Genomic DNA, 12,942 nt, shown 5'->3' on the forward strand with positions numbered 1-12,942 from the left:
CTGCCTTCTCTAGACCAACTGGCTGGAGCAGGACCCCTGCTCCTGCTGCGCCCTCTCAGCGGGATTCACTGTAGCCAGGCATGCGCCCCGAGGACGCCAGAGCTGCTGCTCTGCTCCGCTGGAAGGCACGTGGGCAAGTGGAGCAGGAGTCAGGGGATTTTGCCTCCCAGGCACGATGCCGGCCTCAGGGTCTGGGAGCCCAGCACCAGGGAAAATGCTGGGGGCAGAGTCTGGTCGAGGGCTTCCTGCCACCACACCTAAGGCCGGAGAACTCTCCAGGCCTCTCCCCTGCTATGGCCGGGGGCTCCTCATCTGGCTTCTGCCCTTTGCCTTCAGTAAGTGAGTCCTGCCTTCAGGTCCTACCTCGACGTGCTTGCCTATATACAAGGGGCTTTCAAAAGGTTCATGAAAAACTATGCCTGAATTTCAATATTTGGGGTACCAACATAAGCGTATCCTTTACTTCCATTTTCCATGAACGTCTTGACCTCGCACTGTGTCCTCTGTCTCCTCTGCCATCCGTGCCCCTGAGTCAGGCCCAAGACCGGTCCTCGCTCTCACAGAGTAGAGGTGCAGGTAATGGAGGTGGAGGGGACAGACAACACCGCTGAGGAGGTTGAGGTTTCTGACAGTCGTGTGGTGCTGTTTGGGAGAGAAGACAGGGAAAGGGCTCTGGTGCAGTGGTTGAAATGCCACGTGCGACACTACCTCCCGTTTCAGAGTGCCTCGTCCCAAGTCCTGGCTCTGCTCGCGATGCCAGCCTCCTGCTAATGTGCACCCCGAGAGGCAGCAGGTGACGGCTCCAACACCTGGGTCCCTGCCAGCCACGCGGGAGACCTGGATTGCATTCCCATTAACTAAGGAGGTGGGAAAAGACCTCTCCAAAGAAGTGACCTTGAATCTGAAACCTGAAGGGCAAGACAGAAATACCAAGATCTGGGGAAGCCCCAAGCAGACAGATGGGCAAGGGGGAAGACCCCAGCCAGAAACAGAAGGGCAGGCTGGAGGTGTGGGAAGATGGCCGCGATGACCGGAGGGAAAAGACCAAGGAGATAGAGCCGCTGGGCCGGGCTGGGGGTGGGGGCGTTGAGGTCTGATTGTGTTGGACGTGGTGGGACGTCATTGGAGGCTTTAGACAAAGGCATGGCATCCCCCAAGGGGAGCCTGGAGAGAGCACTCCAGCTCCTGTGACCAAGCAGGGGACCAGGAAGGGCCCACCTGCTCCTGAGAAGAGCACAGGCCGGGTTAGGTCTGGGTTGCCATGGAGATGGTGGCGAGAGCTGGGATCCCGGATACCTTTGGGAGGCACAGCCAACAGGATCTGGTGAGAGGCGGGACAAGATGGAAAGGAAGGCGGCAGGGATGGCACCTGAGATTTTGACCTGAGCAGCCAGGGAGACGGAGGGGCTATTCAGAGGACTGTGGAATACAAGACTCTTTTTTTTTTTTTTGACACATTTATTGAGATGCCCATTCATTATCTCACTCAAGAGTTTTTCAATCCTCTGATTGACCCAAGAGAGTGCAGGCGTCTCAGGCCTGGCATGTCCTCACCGTCACACACTCTGCTTCTGTGAGGTCCCGAGATGGCCTCCCCAGGACAAGTTTAAGTTCAGTGGCCTCGTCAGGAGAGTGAGGGTGAAGCCAGTCGGTCTCATGGCGTCTCCCTTGCAGGTGACTCTGTGGGCCCCCTTCTGATTGTAGAAATCCACTGGTACATTTTAAAACAAATGTATTCCATTATGCTGGCAAAGGCTTATGTGCAAAGAACAACTGTTCAGATTTAAGCTGCACAAAGCATCCCCAGGAGCACTCGTGGCAGGGACTCTGGGCCCAGTGTGGCACCCAGGGCTGCTCTCCGCAGCACACATCCTCCTTGGTCCAGTGGCCCCTACGGCCCGGCCTTCCGGTCTGATCCAGCCCAGGGCAAAACCTCCTGAGCAGGGATCTCAGTCTCTCAGCCTGGAAAAAGCGGCTTTCAGTCCATTCACGTCTCCAAATTTCTTTTTTCGTCCGGCTACCTTTAAAACATGCTCCATTATTTATTTTTACTTGACAGGACGAGAAACAGAGATCTTCCACGCACTGGAGTCCCGGCCCCCGCTGATCAGGGAGTCGCCTGCACCGAGGTAGCCCCAGCCCGGCACCAGCTGTGCAAGCAGAGGCACTGGTGAGCGGACTGCAGGCCGCCGCCGGGATCTGGCGAGGGTCCAGTCCAAAAGGCAAGGCCAACCAGAGCCTGGGAGGACAGAGGTCAGGTGGGGGAGGGTGCTTGCCGAGCCCCGGTGCCGGGAACCTGGAGGAGATATGGGGACCTGCCTGCCAGGGCAGGTAGCCACTGCTGTCAGCGCTGGGCTTCTGGGGCAGCCGGAAGGGGCGGGACACTCGGGCTTCCTGGGCCGGCAGCCGCCGGGTCGCAGGAGCGCCCTCTTCAGGCAGGGAGCTGTGGTGCCGTGCTCCCGCTGCCCCGCATCACTGCGCAGGCGCAGAGAACAACCCGCCCCACCTCAGGATGCTCAGCAGCCCCTGAGCAGCTTGAGGACCGCCCCCAGGGCTGGCCGCCTTTGCGCAGTCGCCAGCGTTCCTTTCTGATTGGTTGGTTGGTGCCTTCCACGGTACGCAATGGAAGTGAACCTCTCAGGAGCCCTCATTTGAATAGCGCGGCTATAAATGCGCTGCCCGGGGGCTGCGGCAGCCTTGTTGCTGTGGTTATGTTCTGAGACGGAGGGTTGTCGCCTGCAGGATGTCCAGCGCGCCAGGCTTGACCTTCAGGACCGGAAGACGCTGTGGAGAGGCCCGAGGGAAGAAAGGGCCGGCACACGGACACGAGGGCTCCAGGTGCCGGGCGGGTCCGCCTCCCGCCTGCAGAACGTCCCTGGTCCCTGGTGCCCGGTGCTGCACGTCGCCATCCCCGCGCTGCCCCTGAGGCCCGGTGAGTCCTGTGGTCAGCGTCTGAGGGGGCGTCGCGGGGTGGGGGTCGTGACCGGAGGCCCGGGACGCTCTCCCGGGGGTGGGAGCCGGGAGGAAGCCTCCAGGACGCTGGGAGTGTGCGTGTCGGGGACTCGGTGCTGCTCGGGGGGCGGCTGGTCTGCTGGGTGTCCTGCTGCGGGTGCTGCCGGGGCGGTGAGGTCCTGAAGTTGGAATAGAGGGAGGAGTTTTTGTTGTTGTTGTTGGTCATGGTTAAATTCCACGTGAGAATTATGACCTGCGCTGTGTTTTCATGAAGATTGTGTGTGTGTGTGTGTGTGTGTGTGTGTGTACTGTGTAAGGTTTCCTTCCAAAGCTTCTGTTTGTCATGCTTTGGGCTTATCGTTGGGGAAGTTTTGGGGGGGGATCATGTTACGTCTTGTGCGATGGTTTTTAGGTGAATAGTATTCATATTTAGGGCGTGTTCTTGCAGTGTTGTTGCGGTGTTGGTTTGTATAACTGCGTGGCTACTGAAGGGTGTCCTGTAACTTGGGGGTCACGTGTTGGGGTTTTGGGTGCCTTCCAGTTGGGCGGGTGTGTAGAATGATGTGAAGGATGGGTGGTTTTAAGGTAGAAATTGTTACTGGGTTTTAGAACGCAGAAGATGGAGTGACTTGAGGTTGAGGAAGTTGGCCTTTGTGGTTGTCCAGCTGTGGTGTCCTAGTGATGAAAGCTGGTTAATGTGGGTGCTGGTGTGGTTGGGTGGTCATCGTTACACTTTTATTTTTTACTTGAAAATTTTTTTTTTAGTTTATCAATAGTTTGTTTTTGAGGTAGCATTCTTGGTTCCCATTGTGGTCGAAGGCTTAGTGCTGCACCAAGTGAAGAGTTCAACAAGTACAGAGTGAAAAGCCCGTAGCTGAGCAGGAGTGTAGGCAAGGGCTGTAAGTGACCATCAAATTAAAAGGGTTTCAAATTCATTCATAAATTTTAAAAGTCACAGCATCATTAAAACTGTAGTAGTGTCTAATTCTTAACTGTGACAGAGATTTAAAACAAAGTTTGTGTGCCAGTGCTGTGGTAAAGCAGTAAAGCGTCTTTCGAGTCTCCCACAGGGGTGCAGAGTCCCAACACTTGGGCCATCCTCCACTGCCTTCCCAGGCCACAGCAGAGAGCTGGATCGGAAGTGGAGCAGCCAGGACTCAAACCAGCACCCATATGGGATGCCGGCACTGAAGGCCACAGCTTTAACCCACCTGTGCTAGGCCCTCAAACACTTACGTATCTTGATTTAGGTGCGTATTGTGTATCTATTTTATCTAACCCCTGTAGGTGTTTGAGTTTGTTTTTGTTTTGAGGTAGCATTCTTGGTTTCCATTGTGCCAAAGGCTTAGTGCTGCACCAAGTGAAGAGTTCAGCAAGTACAGAGTGAAAAGACTGTAGCTGAGCAGGAGTGTAGGCAAGGGCTGTAAATGATCATCAAATGAAAAGGTTCTCAAATTCGCTCCTAAATTTTTAAAGTCACAGAATCATTAAAACTGTAGTAGTGTCTAATTCTTCACTGTGACACAGATTTAAACTAAAGTTTGTGGGTCCAGTGCTGTGGTAAAGCAGGTAAAGCTGTCACCTGCAGTGCCGGCATGCCCTATAGGCACTGCTTCAAGTCCCTAGTGCTGCACTTCCAATTTTTGTTCTAAATTTTAGCAACTGCATGTAGCAGAGAACATGCGGTATTTTTCTGTGTTCAGCTTATTTCACTCAACTTGATGTCCTCCAGTTACAGCCTTCAGATCGGCACAGTTCTGGCCGTTGCGGCCAATTGGGGAGTGAACCATCAGATGGAATACCTCTCTTTCCCTCTCTCTGCCTCTCCTCTCTGTGTAACTCTGACTCTCAAGTGAAAAATAAATAAATCTTTAAAAAAAAAAAGTGGAGCAGCCGGGACCCAAACTGTCATCTATATGGGATACTGGCACTGCAGGTGGCAGCTTTACCCACTACGCTACAGCTCCAGCTCCTGTTTTTCTGTCTTTAAGTTAACTTTTTTTTTCTTTCAAAGATTTTTAAATTTATTTTTGAAGTCAGAGAGATGGAGAGAGAGAAAGAGATCTTTCATTCACTGGTTCATTCTCTTGATGGCTACAATGGCCAGGGCTGCACCAAGTCAAAGCCAGAAGCTTCATCTGGGTCTCCTACATGGGTAGTAGGGGCCCAGGCACTTGGGTCATCTTTTGATGCTTTCCCTGGATCAGAAACAGAACAGCCAGGACTGTAGCCAGCACCCATATGGGATGCTGGCATTGCAGGTGGTGGCTTTACCCACCACACCAAAAAGTCAGCCTGAATCTTTTTTTCCCTAGTGCTTTCTCTTTCATGGGCTGTCAGGCCCATCCTATTTGTTTTAGTTTTTACTTTATAGTTCCAGAATTTCTCTATGATACTTAAGTAAAATGTCTATATTAGCTTGGTTTCCCATGAGTTCTCTCATTGAGAACATGTTGTCTTTTAAATCTTTGAATGTACTTTCCTCTGCATTTTGAATTTACTAGCATTTCCTTAAAGCCTTTGCTAAACCCAACGTGTGAAACATCTTGATGGCAGTTTCTATTGAGTCCTTGGTTTCACTGTAAATCGGATTTTCCTGTTTCCTTACATATCTGGGAACTTCAGGTTATTTAATGGTCCCCATGGAGGATTCCTCACGGAGGCTCTGGATTCTGCCATGCACTTGACTTCTGCCATCTGCTTTGTCCCTACGGAGGCCTCCTCCCTCTGGGGAGCCTCAGATAGTCTCCCTCCCCCACATATGTGCATCCCAGGCCTCAGCCAAGAACTCATGGACACTGCGCATGACATCTCTGCCCCCCCCCCGTCCACGGCTCTATCCTCTCCAGTACCAGGATTTGTGGGTCACAGCTGCTCCGGCAGCTTTGTGCCCCTAAACACCTCGCTGTGCTGTGATTGGAAAGCTGTTCCCCAGGAAAGAGCCAGGGCAATTGTGGGGTGCATCTCGCAAGGCCTACAGGCTATCCTGGTGCTAGGAATTCCATCTGAGTCAGACCAATGACCTGATAATGTCTTCATTTTCTCCCTTCCCCTCCTCACCATCCACTGAGGCAAGTTCCATATCTGTTGGCTCAGCTGAGAGACGAAGCAGCAGAGAGAGAAAATGGTGCAAAGGTACAGTCTCTCCAGACACTAAGCCTGTGAAGAAGTAGGGCTCTCTAGGGAGACCACCCAGAGAAAGGAGGAATTGACATATGAGAGCAATGGTGAGGGGGCTCAGATTCCTGGACAGCCTCCCAGGAGCAGCAGGATCCTGGGAGATGGCCCTGCTGCCCACGGTGTCTAAGCTGGCATTGCCACCAGCAGTCTCCTGCCCTTGTGTGGCACTGAGGCAGCAGGAAGAGTCCCACAGCCCCAAGCGGAAGTGACCAGAAGTGGAGGGGGAACGTCCGCAACTCGAAGATCACAGGAGCACAAGGGCGATGCTTTGCTGTGACCTGTGAGAGAGGACCACAGACTGGTGTCCCTCCAGCCCACGCCTCTGCAGAACATGAGGCCTAGAACACGGAGAGAAGCCCCTACATTCACGAGATTAGTCTGACTCTCTAACAGACTGCGAACCGTAACTTGTTATGTACAGATAGACAGAAGTCTGTTCATGGCACACCTCAGTTGGTAAACAGAGATTTGTGTCATAATCACCATCGCAGCCCCCGTGGACAAAGACTTTCCTGCAAGCTGTACGTCCATTATCTTATTTACTTTTTAAAATATATATGTATGTATATTTATTTATTTGAAAGGCAGAGCAACAGAGAAAGAGAGAGAAATCTTCCTGCCATTGATTCTCTTCCCACATGGCCGCAACAGCCTGATCTGAGCCAGCTCCAAAGCAGGAGCCAGGAGCTCCATCCACTTGGGCGGCAGGGGCCCAAGGACTTGGGCCATTCTCCTCCGAGCTCATTTATTGGGAGCCCATAACCTCATCCTCCTCTGATGACTCCTATAATGTGGAAAGCTCATGATAAAAACATACACCTACTTGGCACCAGGAGTTAATGCTAAGGATCTCAGTCACGTCGTCGTCATCCTAAACCTATGTGGCATGTCCTGCCAGCTCTACTTTTCAAGTGTGGAAGCTGGAATTCGGAATTGTGAAGTGAGGATGGTATTTAGATCCCAGCCCTCTGGAAGTCACTTTATATCCCTTGCCATCAAGGAAACAAGATCTAAGGGCCTAACAGGAATATCCACAATATGATTTACACAATGAGTTTCTTTACATAACTTAAGCCAACCCCCTTTTTTTCCCACAACAAACATTCTAAGATCAGATGGATAATCTCTTGAATAAATGTTATATTCTAAGGAGACATTAAACAAAGCTCTGTAGCTGACACTGCTCTTCTTTCATACCTTGCTTTGGATCTTTTTTTGTTTCTGTTTTTGTTTTTGTTTTACTGTCCTCTCCTCACCTCACTCAGCGCTTGCCTCTGCTCTGTCCCATCTGAGCTCAGCTCATCTGAATGCTTTATTCACAATGGATCTGTCAGCTCGTGAATGTTCACTTTTTTAAAAGATATATTCCAATTCTCAGTTGAAATGGGCTGTCAGCATTTTTCTATCATCCCCCCTGCTTGCTTTAACACAGTAAAACTCTTGGTGAAGGGAACTGGCATTGTGGCACAGCAGGTTATGCAGCCGCTTGTGATGGCGGCATCCCATTTTGAAGCATGAGTTCGAGTGCTGGCTGCTCTGTTTCTGATCCAGCTCCCTGCTAGTGCACCTGGGAAAGCAACAGAGGACAGCCCAAGTGCTTGGGCCCCTGACACCCATGTGATAGAAAGTCAGAGTTACAGAGAAGGAGAGTCATAGAGTCCGAGAGTCCATTTGCTGATTCATTCTCCAAATGGCCACAACAGCTGGGTCTGAGCCGGGCCAAAGCCAGGAGCCAGGAACTCCATCTGGGTCTCCCATGTGAGTGGCAGGGGCCCAAGCAATTGGGCCATGTTCCACTGCTTTCCCAGGACATCAGCAGGGAGCTGGTTTGGAAGTGGAGCAGCTGGGACTTGAACCCGAGCCCTTATAGGATACCAGAATCACAGGCATTGGCTTTACCTGCTATGCCATAATGCCAGCCTTGACATTTTATTTTTACAAAGATTTATTTATTTGAAAGGCAGAGAGAGAGAGAGAGAGAGAGAGAGAGAGAGAGAGAGAAATAGAGAGAAATAGAAAAATCTTCCATCCATTGGTTCACTTTCCATACACCCACAACAGTCAAGGCTGGGCCAGGTTGAAGCTGGGAGCCAGGAACTCCATCTTGGTCTTAAATATAAGTGACAGGGGCCCAAACACGTGGGCCATCAACTGCTGCCTTCCCAGGTGCTTTAGCAGGGAGCTGGATTAGCTGAGTGGCCAAGATTCGTACTGTACTACAACACATTGCTGGCCCCTTAAATCCCCTTTTTTTCTCTGAATGTTCTGAAGTATACTCACCTTATATATACAAGGTGGAAGGTTAATCATGTCTTCCCCCAGAACTTCTTCCTCCGTCTCTGTTACACAGTGTTACTTAAAGGGATGGTGCCTCAATCCAATTGGAAATTGAGCTGAGCAGCGTGAGTCACAGTTCCAGTTGGACTTGAGCCACCTGGTTTCTTTCATCTTGAAGGCGAGGTCTCTCTTTGCTGTGGGAGATCTCCCTCTACCTTTGCAGCCCCTGTCCTGGCTCTACCCCAGCACTCAGCAAATATACAATGGGGCAGACAAGACCTCTGTCTGGGGTTCCTGTAGATTTTAGCCTGTAACAACAGCCTGAGTGGCCATCAAAGGTTTAATGTAGGGACAGGCATGGAGCCCAGGTGTTAAGACACCCACATCCCACATTGGAGTGCTTGGGTTGGATACCCGGCCCCAGGTCCTGACTCCAGCTTCCTGCTATTGCAGACTCTGGGAGGCAGCGGTGACAGCTCAGATGATTGGATTCCTGCCACCCACATGGGAGACCTGGATTGCACTGCAGAATTTCAGCTCTAGCTGAGCCCTGGCTGTTGCAGGCCTATGGGGGGAAAACCAGAGTTGGCGGCACTCTTTCTGTTTCTGTCTCTCTACCTCTGTTTCTCTGCCTCTCAAATAACAGAAGAAAGGTCAAGTGTAAGCCAAGTCCAATCTTCAGCCTTGACAAAGGCACTCGGGCTGCAAAAGACCAGCAAGGCCACCTCACTGAGGATGGGTGTCTCCTTCTTGGCTCCTGCTGCTCTCTGATACCATGTGTGGGGCTGGCGCTGTGGAATAGCAGGTAAAGCCTCCACCTCCAGTACCAGCATCCCATATGGGCGCTGGTTTGAGTCCCAGCTGCTCCACTTCTGATCCCGCTCTCTGCTTTGGCCTGGGAAAGCAGTGGAAGATGGCCCAAGTCCTGGGGCCCCTGCACCCGTGTGGGAGACCTGGATGAAGCTCCTGGCTCCTGGCTTCGGATCAGCCCAGTTCCAGCCATTTTGGCCATTTGGGGAGTGAACCAGTAGCTGGAAGCTGGAATCAATAAATCTCTCTCTCTCTCTCTCTCTCCATTTATAACTCTGCCTCTCAAATAAATAAATAAATACAACTTTAAAAAAATACCATGTGTGTCATTTATCCTGATTTTTTGGTTTGTCCTGGTTATTTGAGGGTAACAATGAGTTACTGACACCCACCCTTTCCTAGCTGGAAACACAGATTCCTGGAGGATACCACTGAGCATGCTGGGAGTACCTTCACAATCACCCCCGGAAAATCAGAGACAGCTTCTTGCATCTTCTCAGCAAACATCACAAAGACAGAGGACGTGTGATAGAAAGTTTATTTAAGATCTGTCTCTACCTTCTAGTCTCTCGGCAGTGCTCTTTGTTTACTCAGCTCCAGAGTGGCTAGGAGTGTAAACATACTTATCCTACTGGAGAGGGCTTTGAAAATTCAGTTGTTTGCTGTAATAGGATTTGCTCTTCCTGAAGTTTATAACATACCATTACAACTTCTAGGTTTTTTGTAATTTTTTTTACAATTTATATTTATTATTGTGAATAGATAACATTCTCACATGTTCAAATGTTACAAAAAAAAAAAAAAAACACTAGTCTTTCTAGAACTGTTTCCTTTCCTTTCCCAGTTCTTATTCCCAACAGGGACTCATGATTTTTAGTTTCATTTTAAAAAGACTTATCTATTTATTTATGTTAAAGGCAGAGTGGCAGAGAGAGGGAGAGAGAGAGAGAGAGAGAGAGAGAGAGAGATTGATTTATTTCCCATCTGCTGGTTCACTCCTCAAATGGCTGCAGCACTCGGGACTGAGCCAGGCTGAAGCCAGACAGCCAGGAACTCTACCTGGGTCCCGCACGTGGGTGGCAGGTACTCAAGGACGTGAGCCACCACCTGCTGCCTCCCAACATGCATTAGCAGGAAGCTCCATGGGAAGTGGAGTAGCTGGACCTGAACCAGGACTCTGATGTGGGGTGCAGGTGTCCCTGGAAGTGGCTTTATCTGCTGTACCTCAACACCAGTCCCCTGCAGGAAAGATTAAATTCATGTTCAAGCCAATACATGCAAACATTATTTCCCCCTTCTCTTCTACACAAACAATAGCACACCATGCTGCATGCTTTGCACCTTGAATTTTTTTTTTTGCTTTATCTGAAAGGGAAAGTATTGGCCCATGGCACTGCAAAGTCCAGAGCTGACAGCACCACAGGATCCAGGATCTAAGGCAGTTATGTCCAAACTCAGTTTCTTTCCTCCTGCCTGCACGCTTCTCTATGGGGGCCTCATTCTCAGACTGGCTCACCACTCCCCACACCAGATGCCCCCTCGCAGTCCCCAGTTTAGGATGACAGTCTGGCAAACCCAGAGAAGGCACACCTGCTACTACGTTCCCAGTAAATTCTAGTACAAGTCCTGGGGAAGGCTCTCATTGGACCAGCTGGTATCACAAGCTGCTCCTGAACCAATCACTGTGGCCAAGCCAGTGGGGTATTTTCATTGGCCCAGCTCAAGTCACATGACCACATCGGAGTCCTAGGCTTGAGCAGCCTCTCAGCCTGGTGTGAGTCTCACAGGCCGAGAGCTGGGAAGGACAGCTCCCTAAAGCGATGCCAAGGAGGTGTGGGCAGGCCAAACCCACGGAGGTCCATGGTGCAAGGCACTGTTTGCATGGTGCTCATTATTCTCCATGCTTTCCTCCCTGGACGCTGTTGTTTTGTGCTGAACTGACATGTGGCTGAGGCACACATGGCCCCTGGGACTGGGTCAGGGTGGGGAGGGGTGGTTCCCTCCTATGTTCTATGTTCTCACAGATGGTGTGTGTGTGTCACGCAATCACAGGGCACCCTGGCAGCCAAAGTTGCTTCTGGTTCCCCTGTGACACAGCTTTAGTGGTTGCCCCAAATCCTATTTCAAGCCCTCCAACCAAGCCTGAGGCCAACCCTCCAGCCACCTTCCTCACCTAACTTTTACCAGGCCAGTACTTCCCCCACCCTCAACCTCCCCAGCAGAGACAACTGGGGGCAGCCCTGATGCCACACAGCCCACCCGCAGCATTCCAGCCAGCCAGTCCCCAGCTGTGGCCCTGCCCTGCCCGGCCTTTGCCACGGGAACTCCCAGACAGGCTCTGACTTGTCCCTTCCCTCACTCCTTTCTGCCTCTGACCAAACCTGCTGCTTCTCCGTGTGGCCCAGGGGAGTGTAGTGTGCCCCTTTGTCTTGAGAAATGCAGGTAAGTGATTCTCCTGTCCACAACACTGACTTCTTCTGCGATCACTCAGTCAGCCCCAGAACTGAAAATCCCCAGAACAATGGGGACAGCCAGCACTGTGAGCCAGGAGGCTGCTTCATGGTGGATGGGGCCCTGGGCCCACTCCTGGCCACGGCTACGGGGAGCCCCAGCGCTGTTGGCACACTTGCTCCCTGGCTGCCGCTCCTTTGTATGCACCTGCTGTTGGCTGCCCTGGACTTGCAACCTCAGCAGCTGCAGGACCCTGCAGGGGTCTCCTCTGGCTTATCAGTGCCATAGTCTATGTCAACAAGGGCCCTAAGTCCCCAGCCAGCACCCTACCAGAACAGTCCAGTCACTGCAGGCTGGATCTGTGCATCTAGTCTTCCTGGGAGGAGGGGGAGTTTAAGGTAATTGGCTGAGTTTCCAAGGGGAAGGTGCAGGGCTTCCTCCAACAGAGGAGTTTGAGTTCCACCTGTCTAGCCAAGGAGTCAACGGCTGCTCATGTGACTTCCCTCTCTTGAGGTCCTGTAAGTGATCAGCCTAATCGGGCTCTCCTCTTGGGGGGTGTCCCTGTCAGAGACCCGGGCTCTGGTCTCCGACATGCTGCAGGGATCAATGGATAGCATGGGGAAGGGATGCTCCCTCTCATGACAGCCACACAGAGCAGAGGCTGGAACGTGGCTTTAAGGGACATCCCTGGAGGCCCGAGCCTTTCTGTTGGGTGAACAAGGGAGTGGGGAGGAGTGCTTCATTCCACTCTGCTGTGACGCCTGAGGGAGTCTCACTGCTCATAGTTTGGACAACCTGGCCAGGGTGTGTGGGTGTTCCAGACAGCTGCTCCTGTCAACATGCTATGAACCGCTGCCTCTCAACATGCTAAGAGCTTCCTCAAAATTGTTAAAGCCATTGCTTCAGACTGAGAGCCTGTGCTAGGCCCCAATGGACCAGACCAAATCAAAATGGAGTCACTCACGCTCAACACCACATCATCAAACTTTAAGGAAACAGAAGAATCCCTCAGGTTTTTCCTGAAAACAGGAGGTTCCAGCCTACCTGAGTCACTGCAGTAAGTCCCAGAGGGACCCGAGGTTCACCAATCCGCTTTTTCTCCATTGTTCTGTTTCCTGGTTCGTGCTTACAGAGCTCACTGCTTGGCTCTCCTCCTGTTTCCTAGAATGGATGACATCCTGGTCTGGTTCACGAGACAATTAGATTTAAAACTAAATTCAGCACTATTTTTTTTTTTTGGACACAACCGAATGTTGTAAAATCAGAATGTGC

General features: G+C 51.5%; 1 protein-coding gene across 1 annotated transcript in view; it reads left to right on the forward strand.

Annotated features, from left to right (window-relative positions):
• The first annotated feature begins 2,518 nt into the window (after positions 1-2,518).
• LOC127488352 (uncharacterized) overlaps positions 2,519-12,942 on the forward strand; it is a 374,426-nt gene continuing 364,002 nt past the window's right edge. The window contains exons 1-2 of the transcript XR_016227170.1: positions 2,519-2,615; positions 2,743-2,932. The gene's annotated coding sequence lies outside the window, so the exon portion shown is untranslated. The remainder of the gene's footprint in view (positions 2,616-2,742; positions 2,933-12,942) is intronic.

The sequence above is a fragment of the Oryctolagus cuniculus genome, chromosome 21, assembly GCF_051225735.1.
Source record: "Oryctolagus cuniculus isolate XC-2025 breed Fujian yellow rabbit chromosome 21, ASM5122573v1, whole genome shotgun sequence".
Classification (NCBI taxonomy): Eukaryota; Metazoa; Chordata; class Mammalia; order Lagomorpha; family Leporidae; genus Oryctolagus; species Oryctolagus cuniculus.